Source organism: Natrix helvetica (genome assembly GCF_964273705.1).
Source record: "Natrix helvetica genome assembly, chromosome: 2".
Lineage (NCBI taxonomy): Eukaryota > Metazoa > Chordata > Lepidosauria > Squamata > Natricidae > Natrix > Natrix helvetica.
In genome coordinates, this window is record NC_138552.1 from 222,708,578 (window position 1) to 222,720,721 (window position 12,144).

Below are 12,144 nucleotides of genomic sequence, written 5' to 3' on the forward strand. Positions count from 1 at the left end.
AAGTTTAGATGATCATTTAAGGTATATACATTTAAATATCATGTTCATTTATTACCAGTGCAAACCTAAAATGAAAACGATTAACATAATGAAAAAGGGGCTGTAGCTGCAGTACCATGGAAACTGAAGGGCCTTTGCTCTCTGTGTAGCCAAAAAAGAAATGTTGAAGAAATCCTGCCTGCCTGCCTTGCCAGCTTTTGGAATGAAAAAAACAACAACCAGAAACTAACTAAACAGAAGCTGCAACCAGTCAGTGCTTGGATTCTCAAGGTAATACTGATAAGAGAAAGGCTTGTCTTTGATTGCTTTTGTTATGTGCTATGTGCTCCCTGGTTATAAATTTCATTCAGTGATTCATTTTACTGGCATGTGCACATTCTGCCACTGGATTTTTAAGATCCCCATTTTGTGCACTTCTCAAATGTGTTCCAGAGGGAAGAGGGGAAACTCTTAGGAGAAAATTGTCAGGGGTAGGCAGAAAGGGAGAATGATAAAGGAAGTTCATGATACATTCTGTTTCCATTTTTTCACACCCCTTTGTGGTTTGATGGGGTTTGAAAGACTAGGCATTTGCAGTTTTTTGTTAAGATGCCATGGAACTTTGGGATTTTCACAGTGAAAATGATGGTAAAATGATGCTCTGTCTGGGGAAAGTGTAGAAGAGCTCTTTTACCCCTTGTGCGCAAGCATTGCATGAGCAAGTGAAACTATGGCTGTAGACCTAAACATGCTTATTGGAGAGCAGGTTCATGGAGTTCCTAAGACTTATTTCTAAATAAACATGCTGAAGTGTTCTGCACATACAGTTTACACATAGCATGAGAATATTATGGGAGTTTATCTAGCCTAGCATTGTAAACTTCTGAATGGGCCTTTGGGGAAGATCAGTGATTGTCCGCATTGCTGTTCTGCTCCTTTGGATCCACAAGAACTTTCATAATCACAAGAAGAGCCTTGTGAAAGTGCGATTACTTCTAAGAGTTATTTATGAACCACTTGTGTAGTGCAATTCACTTCACTTCAAGAGTACCACTTCAGTGTGAATTGCTCATTAGCTGGTCCATGGTTTTTTTCCCCCTTTCATTCACAACAAGCATGAAATGCCCCTGCTGAATGAAATATTATACGTAAATACGTTTCATATTAACACTACCGAAGTTTGCTTTCTGGCAGCATATTAAGTCAAAAATTATCTGTCAGCGATATCTGATTATATACTTATCCATAAGAGACAATAATGCAAAGACATTTTATTGACATCAGTCTTCAACTGTTCCAAAGACCACCTCATCCTAATTGAAGATTTGTATTTCAGGAGTATCAGGATTAGGACATAAAGAGAACCGAATTCCTTCCGTAATCCAAGCTATAAAGAGGTTTGGGTCTGGGTTTTGGCTCTAGTCAAACTTTAGCAGAAAACCCACACAGATAAAGAAAATAGCTGCTTGACTGCCAGATAGTCTTTCAGTGATGTTTGCTGAGGACATGGGATAATACTAAAGCAACTGCTTTAGAAATGCTTTCAACAGACACATGCTAGTTGCAATTATTCTAGCAGACAAGGCCAGAGAATGTGCCCTTGTCCTGTAATGACCCCACAGGAGAGATTCTACCCATTTTCTTTCACATGAGACACTACAGGTTGCTCTGGACACTGGTTGGCTTTGAGCAGACCCATTGAAACAAGCAAGAGTTCCATTGATTCCTGAGGGCTGATTGGTAGATTATTGATTGATTGAATTTATATTCTGATTCCCTCCCCTAAAAACTCAAAGTTGCTTACATGGGAGATAGGGAAAATTCCCTGATTTGATTCCCACAATCACAATTATGTGAGGCTGGGAGAGAATAATGGGACAGGTGTCATTCAATGACTTTTGTGCTCAGGAAGAACTTGACTCTTGGTCTCCAATCCAGACCAGAATCACCACTCTATCTGTGGATCCAATGTTACTGGTTTTAATCTCTGGTTTTTGTCCCACTGAGATACTTATTTTTCTATAATCCCATAAAACAGGAATGGGCAACATATGGCCCTCAAGGGAAATCCCGTAGCATCAGAAGATGCTGGCCACTGTGCTATCCAGGCTGCTAGGAATTAGCTATTAGCCCATCCCAACCTGGACAATATTTTGAAATAAAAATGCCAAGCTACATTGCACTTCCCTTCAATGGCTCCTCCTTTTCCTGCATTACCCCAAAAAAGTTTCATCAAATATTCTGTTAAACTCTAGCTCATCCATCCCCAGTATGGTGCTTTCCAAATATGTTGGAATTACAGTTTCCCGAATTTCCTGCTGATATGCTTCCAGGGAAGTACTGCGCTTGTAGTCCCTGTCTACACATCTGGAGGACAAGCAGCATGTATTCTCATTGCTGAAATGTGCAGATTAGGAGAATGTATCAAGGAGAATGCAAGGAAATGAGTCAAGAGGATAAAAGTAGCTAGGGAGTGAAGACGAAACGCAACGAATTATAAACACGGTATTATTTACTGGAACTGCACAGTAATCTTCATATGTCACTCCAATGCAGCTTTATGAAATCTGGATTCCATGTGGTAGTTCTTTAATGTGTATATCAAAGTTCTAAAAATATGGTAAAGTATTAATACCATAGATGATGTACTTCAGATGGCTCATCTAATCAAACATTAAAGTTATAATTTAGCCACAGTTAATAATCTTTGGTGGAGGAAATTGAGCATGCTTAACTCTCATTTTGACATTGGCTCGTCTGGAACCTCTGCATTATCCTTTTCTGGATTGCGCCCAAAATGGACAGCATGTGGAGCTCAAGGCCTACATCTGCAGATAATGATTGAATGCTGAGTCACAAAAAGCATTACAAACAGAGGAATTCATCAAAAGGACCAATGCTCTGGCAAGAATTTGTTATCCTTGCTTTCATCCCTATTTTCATGTTTGTAGAGTACTGACTCATTATATTTTCAGGCAATAGGTGGGTCTCTGAGCTATTCATTAAAATAATACTGAAATTCTGACCCTCATTCCTGATGGGTCAACATTTGCATGACAGGGATAAATCAGCAGGATCGTAATCAATTCAGAACTTGATGAAAAAGTTCTTAGGAAGTGGATTCAGCCTGGAGGTCATATTTGATCCAGCTGTGGGTAAACAATTGCCTTGGATTTCTGGGTGGAAAAGAATCAACACCAGGGTATAGAATCAAAAAGTCTTGATTTGCTGTCCTAAATTGAGAGTTTGGTCAAAGCTTTACTGCTGATTTTGGTGGACTACTTGCCACTTTTTGCCCTTTTTCAAAGATGCATTTGCCTATGGATATATGTTCTGCTGGTGTTTTAGATTGTACATCCATCTACAAATTTTATAAATTATTCTGCTAAGGCTGGAAAATAAACCTAATGTGGGGCTTATAGAATAATAGAAGAGCTGCTACCATCAAAACATCCATTTACAGAATCCATTGAGGATTACAATATTATAATAATATAACAATATAATTATTACAGTGGATGTCATTTTCTGCTTCCATTCTGCTTTAATATGGAGAACATCTAGGACTTGAAATTAATGGGACTTTGCTGTGACTCAAACAACTGAAGTCTATTGGAGTTCCTAAAAACATATTGCATTCAGTGGGAATTAATTATTACTTTGGCTGGTATAAAGATTATTAATTACACTAATTGAAGAACAAGATGAGAGTCATTGTATACTTCCAACACAACAACAACAAAGTACTAATATTTACAAGGGAAGCTCCACAATAATAAAGCATAATAATTATGTCATCCAATAAAGAACTTTTAAAGAAAATCTGCAAAATATAAGGAAAATAACTGTATACATAAATAATATTTAATATTAATGAAAGGCGCTTACAATCTATAATCTAGGTAAAACCACAGAAAAGGAGAATGATTATTGTTGTTCTTAGGCGTTAAAGTATTGTTTTATTTATTGTTTTCACCACCAAAGAAACTATTGGTTTAACAAATGACTTGCCAGAAGGATGAAGAGAAAGAAAGAAAGTTTACACCTTTCAGTGGATTTAATTTTATCATAATAACGTGTGAATATAATATTGCAGTATTATATTTTGGTAAAATTCCCCCAACCTGGTGCTTACTAGAGATGGTGGACCATCTTTTTGATTTCCAAACCATTTTGTTACTGCCTGGGAATTCTAAGTGTTTTAGTCCAAGACTTCAGAAAAACAGCAAGTTGGAGAAGATTGTGTTATAAAATCAGTTTCTGCTTATCTTGCCATCTAGTGGTCACACAGACACACATCCTTTTTCTCTGCTGCTTTTGAACGCAAGAAGCAGCTCAGGACTTTCAACCTGCACTCTATTTGTGCCTGACAAAATGGGACAAGGATGGAGAAAAGATATTCATTTTGAGTGAAGGATAAAAAGCTAGCCACATTAAATGTCTCACAATAGATATGACCAGTGGTGGGTTCCTACCGGTTTGGCCCGGTTCGGCCGAACTGGTAGTGGTTTGAAAGCCTGGCTTGCTGGAACCGGCAGCCACCCAGGCCTGCCACTCACCCACCCGAACCAATTCCTCGGGCGTCGCCATCGTAGCCACCATCTTGTTTTTCAGTTCTGTGCATGTGCAGAACAATTTAAATTGCACTGCGCATGCACACAAGCACGTACAGCATGCACAGCGCGCACACGAGCAAACCGGTAGTAGTGTCTGCCGGAACCCATCCCTGGATATGACTCTCCTTAGTGATGATGCACCATAGATAGTTATGAAAAGAAGAGTTGAGAGAAGGATCTGAAGAGAAATAATACAGATGCCGATTGTAAAATCACTGCTTCTTCCTAACCATTTCTTGCATGGGATAGGAGTTGGTGTGTGCGATATGTCATCTTTTACTTTCATTGTAACAGATACTACCTTAAGCATAGGAGTGTAGTAGATGATATTGTATGCATACTCACATAAGTGCATCAATGACATAAGTTTTGTAATTTGTATCATTTGTACCATGATATGATGGTGCATTTGATGTCACTTGCCTGTTCCTCTTATGAAGATCCATGACTTTAAATGAACTTTCTTGAAACTAGGTTGTGCTATCTCATTGTACAACTATGTTATGTTAGCCCAATACCTAAACTGGAGCCCTCCAGATAGGTTGAGAGCAGTGGTGAAATTCAATTTTTTTTTACTACTGGTTCTGTGGGCCTGGCTTGGTGGGTCTGGAAGTGGAAGGATACTGCAAAATCTCCATTCCCACCCCACTCTGGAGCCAGCCAGAGGTGGTATTTGCCGGTTCTCTGAAATACTCAAAATTTCCGCTACCAGTTCTCCAGAACCCATCAGAAACCGCTGAATTTCACCCCTGGATGAGAGTATAGAACTCAGAACTCTGAGCCAATATAACTGATCATTTCAGGGAGTGGACTTCCTTGTGGGGCTGTGGGTTGGAGAATGCAGTCTTAAGAGCTCCCAGCTATTCTTCCACAAATAACTAAAACATGCAATGATAGCATAGACTCACCATATGAGGACTCCAAACTGTGCTCCTTGAAGTGTAAAATAGGTAAGGCAGCTGATTATCACCAAGGCATTGCATAAGGCAGGATTCTTGAATCTTGCCATTCTCCTGAAGAGAGATACGACCACCAGTTCTCTTATAAATAATGCTGCTCTCAGATATATGTTTGTGTGTCTACATATACCCACGCTGTTCTTGTAAACCATATACTTCTCATAAATATTTTATATGTCTGCAGCTTCATCTCAATTATAAATGTTTAAATTCTTCTAATACTTTTGCTGCCCTTCTACCATAGATAGCTATGCTGAGGATTTTTTTAAATCTTTCATGCCACTAGGCTTTTCTTTTACTGTACTTCATAAGTTTTTTCCTCATGGTTGTGGTTGTTATTTTTGCTATTACTTTCTGAACAATTTGGCCTCTCTTAGACCAGCAGGCTTGTCCAGCAACACCTTTCATGGGCTGCAGCTTCTGTGGGTCACAATTTCAACTACTATCTCTATTTACTTGTATACTTATTGAAAACCTTGGAGGATCAAAGCAACAGTTTTTTTCTGGCACATTTGGAATAAATCCATGCTTTATTGTGATTTTCATAGATTAGATACTGTTCTCACTTTAAAAAAACATTTCATTAGATAAAGAAGGAGGTACATGGACTATGGTGAACATTTACATTCTTATGAATCACTCTAAGTTAGGGGTGTGCAACCTTGGCAATTTTAAGTTAAAGACTTGTGGACTTTAACTTCCAGAATTCTTCCGTGAGCAAGGCTGTCTGGGGAAGTCCACAAGTCTATATATATGCATGCTGGTTTTGTTGTATTCGGGCCTTTTCCCATGTAGGATTGAGATTGTCTTGGCAATGTTTCTGCAAGATCTCACTTGCCATCTTTAGGCTGCTGTCGGCTAGGTTTAAAATGCGATCGGAGCTGCCGCCTTTCTGTAAATCTTGGTGGGAGGGGATGGGGTGCTGGCTTTGTTTCAGTAAGTGGAATGATTGGTTGTGTGGTTGTATCATGATTGGTAGATTGGTGCTGATTGGTGCTGGCTGTGTGTGCAATGTTGTTTTGTATTGTAATGGCCTGGGTGGTGGGTGGTGTTCGTTTGTTGACTAGGGCTGGTTTCCAGATGTTTGGTAGGTGGGAGGTATCATCATGTTTATTCATGTTGTGGGGGTGTTTCTCTATTTTGATGGCTTCCATAATTATTCTCTTGTTGAGGTGTTCTATTTTGGAGATTAACCTGGCTGCTTCAAAGTTGATTTCACGTCCTGTAGCTTTAAGGTGCTAGAAAAGGGAGGAAGTTTTTTCTTTTTTTTCTTACTGCGTTCTTGTGTTCTGTGATGCATGCATTTATTCTCTTGTTTGTTTGTCCTATATATGTTGCCGGGCAGATTTTGCATGGTATTTCGTAGACTCCTTGGTTTTCTAGCTGGATTTTGTCTTTGGGGTTTCTTAAGATGTTGGCTATTTTTTGGTCAGTGGTGAAAGCTGTCTTGATATTGTGCTTGTGGAGAATTTTGCTGATTTTATCTGTGGTGCCTTTGATGTAAGGGAGGAGGGCGATGCCATTGTCCTGTTCTGTGTCTTGGTTTTTTGGGGGAGTCTCCTTTTGGATTAGGTTGGTGATTGTTTTTCTTTGGAATCCATTGCAGATTAATACATTTGTGAGTTTGTGTAATTCAGTTTTCAGATGGTCTTTGGCTAGGCGTTTGGTTCTGGAGATGAGGGTCTTGGCTACAGAGTTGATCTGTGCAGGGTGGTGATGGGATTGTGCATTTAAGGCCTGAAGATGGCAAGTGAGATCTTGCCGAAACGTTGCCAAGACAATCTCAATCCTACACGGGAAAAGACCTGAATACAACAAAACCAGCATACCTACACCCGTGAAAATCTACGAATATGTGTGTGTGTGTGTGTGTGTGTGTGTATGTATGTATGTGTGTATATATATATATATATATATATATATATATATATATATATATATATATATATATATATATATATATATATATATATATATATATATATATATATATATATATATATATATATATATATATATATATATATATATATTTGTGTTACAACCCCTGGTATGACTAAATATGGGAGGAAGGTCACTACTCCCTCTTTCTGTCCTTTCGGCTCATTACAGAAAACCATCCAGGCAGAAACCCATATTTTTATTTTTAATGTTGCCTTTTTATATTTGTGTTGTATTTGTGCTGATAAAATAAAGGGAGACTAGTATAGATCCATTTCGAGCTATTTAGCTCTCATCAGCTAGCCATACCCTTACTGGGATTCGAACCTGGGCTGTATTACATACTAGGCAAGAGTCTTAGCCACTATGGCTAAGACTCTTGCCTAGTGTGTAATACAGCCCAGGTTTGAATCCCAGTAAGGGTATGGCTAGCTGATGAGAGCTAAATAGCTCGAAATGGATCTATACTAGTCTCCCTTTATTTTATCAGCACAAATACAACATATATATATATATATATATATATATATATATATATATATATATATATATATATATATATATATATATATATATATATATATATATATATATATATATATATATATGCTTGTGTGTTGTATTTGTGCTGATAAATATATATACATTGTAGACAAATGTGCACTATTTCTTCCAACCAGAAAACATTTATTTTTATTTTCCTTTGGATAAGGGGATAAGTTGGGAATGTGCTGGTTCTTGATTAAAATCTGTAAGTCCTTCAGGAACATCTATAGCAGGGCTGTCAAACTCGCAATCCATGGGCTGGATTTGCCACTCACTGGCCAAGGCCATGTCCAGTTTAGCAAAGGGGAAAAAGGTCACGATATGTCACATAATGCTGCCAAGACGATGCAAGTTTGACACTCCTGATTTATTGGAAAGATCCAACATGTGAAGATGGTGGTCATAACCAAGCAGTTGAAGTCTTGTCCCTTTTTATACAATTGTAAAATCCATCTTGACTTTCATTTAACTCTTCCCCCCCCTTTCATTTTTGGAAGTGGACAATCTAAGCACTTTTTAAAAAATATAATTACTCTAGGTTGAAGAAAGATGTAAGCATTAAGGTATATGTTTGAGAATAGTAGAGAGTGCAAGGTGATCTCTGGTATGAATCTTCGTTCACAGGCACATGTAACATGGCAGGATTTCAAAGAGCATCAAAGAACATCTAGAAAGACCTGAGGATCAATGGATTCCTGACTCATATGTTCATATCAGAATTCAGTTGGGTATGAAACAATAATGTGAGAACAGGTAAGGTAAAGATAAAGGTTCCCCTCGCACATATGTTCTAGTCATTCCTGACTCTAGGGGGCCGTGCTCATCTCTGTTTCAAAGCCGAAGGACCAGCGCTGTCCAAAGACATCTCTGTGGTCATGTGGCTGCCATACTAAATGCCAAAGGTGCATAGAATGCTGTTACCTTCCTACCAAAGGTGGTTCCTATTTTTCTACTTGCATTTTTACATTCTTTCGAACTGCTAGGGACAAGTAACTGCTAGGGACAAGTAATGGGAGCTCACTCCAGTACACGGTGCTAGGGATTCGAACCGCCGAACTGCCAACCTTTCTGATCGACAAGCTCAGCGTCTTAGCCACTGAGTCACTGCATCCCTCAGAACACGTAAAGATGTCCTTAAATAAACATTTAACACTATTGGTTTTTTAAATTTTTTCTTTAAAAAAACCCTTGTTGTTTCTGGGGATCATCACAGCAATTATACAAGGTTGGGATCAAGGCCAATGTAATCTCTGGGAGGAGAATGATCCATATGGAGGGATCACCAAAGAAAAGTCTCTTCTCCTGGGTGACATCCATAACAGATGGGGCAAATGCAGCATGCTTCTCTTGATGACTTTTTGGAGGTAATCTGGGAAGGTCGTCTCTCAAATAACCTGGTCCCATGAAGGGCATTATAGGTCAGCACTTTATCAGCACTTTGAATTGTGTCTGGAACAATAGCTGCAACCAATAATATTGAAAATAAGTTAATTAAAAAAGAAGGTAGGAATATGTGCTTTATAAGAAGTATCTGTTTGCTTGTTTATCTTGTTGGCCACCCATTTCACTGCAAGATGACTCTGAGCGGCTTTTTACAATCAATCCAAATGTAGCCATTTCTGGTTTGGAATGCAAACATGGCCATGCTTATATTAGGTATGGTTTTCAATAACGCATTCTGGAAAGGATTGCAGAGTTTGAAACCCTAGTTAGAAATGAGCCACTAAAATCAGTAGAACAGTTAATCAAGGCTGGTAAAATTTTGTGGGAAGTGGGAAAAGCAGCATTGGTTTATCTTAGAAAAGGCAGTTTAATGTAATGGCAATGATATGGAGGAAAATGTTTTGAAGAGGCTCCACCTTAAATTAAATCACAATAATACAAGCTGCAATTTTACTGTTTACTCTATTGGTGGCCCATCTCCAGTGATTTGGCTACAGGACACTGTGGAAGTAGAAAAGGAAAAGCTTACATTTAAAAGAGGTTTTGATTTTTTTTTTCATTTTCATTCCAAACTGAATGGGATACTTTCTGCAACGACTCAGCATAAATTATATTTTTGTTAAGCATCACTGCCTTGAAGGAGGTGCATGGGAAGTATTTAAAAAATGTCATGCCATGAAACCTTGAAGGTTTCCAGCTGAAACTTGGCAAGGTTAATCTACTCTAAAAGGTTTACTATCCTAATTTCATCATGAAGCAGTTGGAATAAGACGTTATCCAGGTAGACCTCACTCATACAGCTTTCCTGCTCCAGAATAACTATTCCCACCTAAGAGGCTTCAAACTAATACGAATTCCTCCTAAATATCAGGACAGTTGCCCAAGCTGACGAGATATTTCAGATGTTTTAGCCAGAACGTGGACTGCAACTGCACTGATGGGGATTTGGGAGGGATCAGTTATATAAACTTTTCCTAAGTCAAAAGGCAATAAAGAGGCTCCCCTGGGTATACAGAACCCACTGGTATTTCAGTCTGAAGCAGCCGGCATATAGTGTCCAGACAGTCTTATGAAACCTACTGTACGCAAATGGTATTTAGAACCCATTGACCTAGAATATGGTTTTGCATTTTACAGAGATAGCTGTAACATTCCATTTCCTAAGTAGACAATACCAGATCCTTGAATCCACCCAGATCACAGTGAACCAGTGATGAGTTCCGGTTCCCGTTGCAACCGGTACACTGCAACTGGGCCGGGGGTCCACCACTTGCATGCCTGGCGCATGCGTACCCACCGCCCGTGATGCTCCAGCTGCTCAGCGGAGCAGGCGCCATACACCCCATGCACATTCACAAATGCCCCGGTCAGCTCAAATAGAGGTAAGGAGGTGGGCCTTCCAGAGCACCATACTGGAACGGTACCTGGTGCTCTCAGCAGGTACCGGTATACCTGTACCGGGGCGCACCGGTCATATCCCACCACTGCAGTGAACCTAACTTATGACATTTAGCCAGGTGCCTTTCTTCTCTAAAGTTTTTGGTAAGATATCTTTGGCTTCAAAAACCAAACCAACGCACATGTCAGAACACAACTAATTAGACAAAAATATCTCCTAATCAGAGAGCCTCCTATTATTATTTTTAGGAACATCTACAATCAACTCAGTGATAGTAAAGCTCCTTGCATTGGTTCCATCTAATATTCAGGGTTCAGCTGCTTTTCAGCCTGAGTCAGTATATAGCCATTGTGATTCTCATTTATAAAAAATAAAGTTGCCGAGCTTGAAATATTAGGCAGAATAATTAAAATAGCAGCAGAACGAAGAGTGAAAAAAAAGGATTCCTCTGATCTCCAGGACCCTAAGAAAGTTTCTCACCAAGTCAGCCTCTGATGACTAAATGAACTTTCTACATTATATTTATGGAAATGCCTCTGCTATCTTCCAGATGCTTTCCCCCCCAATATCCCAGACTAATTTACAAACCCCAGGATTACTTGCTAATCCATGAAGTTCTAACTACAATTTAGTTTAGTTTAATCTACAGTAGTTTAGTTCTTTAGTTTAGTTTAGTTTAGTTTAGTTTAGATTAGTTTAGTGTCACTCTCCTAAGTCACTAAGAACTAAACTGTTCTTCAGTAATATTCTAGATATTACAATCTCTCTCTCTTTCTAGGAGATGATTGAACTATGCTACATTATCTATAATATTTCCCAGCAGCTTGGAATTTGTTTTTGCTCTTTGGTCCAGAATTAGGAAGCACCAATAGTTATTGGCAGATTTTGATATGCCTATGTAATATTGTTTCTTCACAACCTACCTGGTTAGCTGTATGTAATTCATGATGCAAGTTGTGAATTGTAAAACCCTTCATGGCGTAAGGCTTGGATGTTTCCTGATTGATTATTTGTACCCTATGACTATCATTAAGTGTTGCACCTTATGATTCTTGATGAATGTATCATCTTTTTACGTACACTGAGAACTTATGCACAAAAGACAAATTCCTTGTGTGTCCAATCACACTTGGCCAATAAAGAATATGTTTACTGGACTGCCTCTCTCTCTTTACTTCTGGTAACATCTGACAGGGTGGGCATATTACAGGTACCATCAGTTAGGCAGTGTCATTTAGTGGGACTCAGGAGATGCATCCTT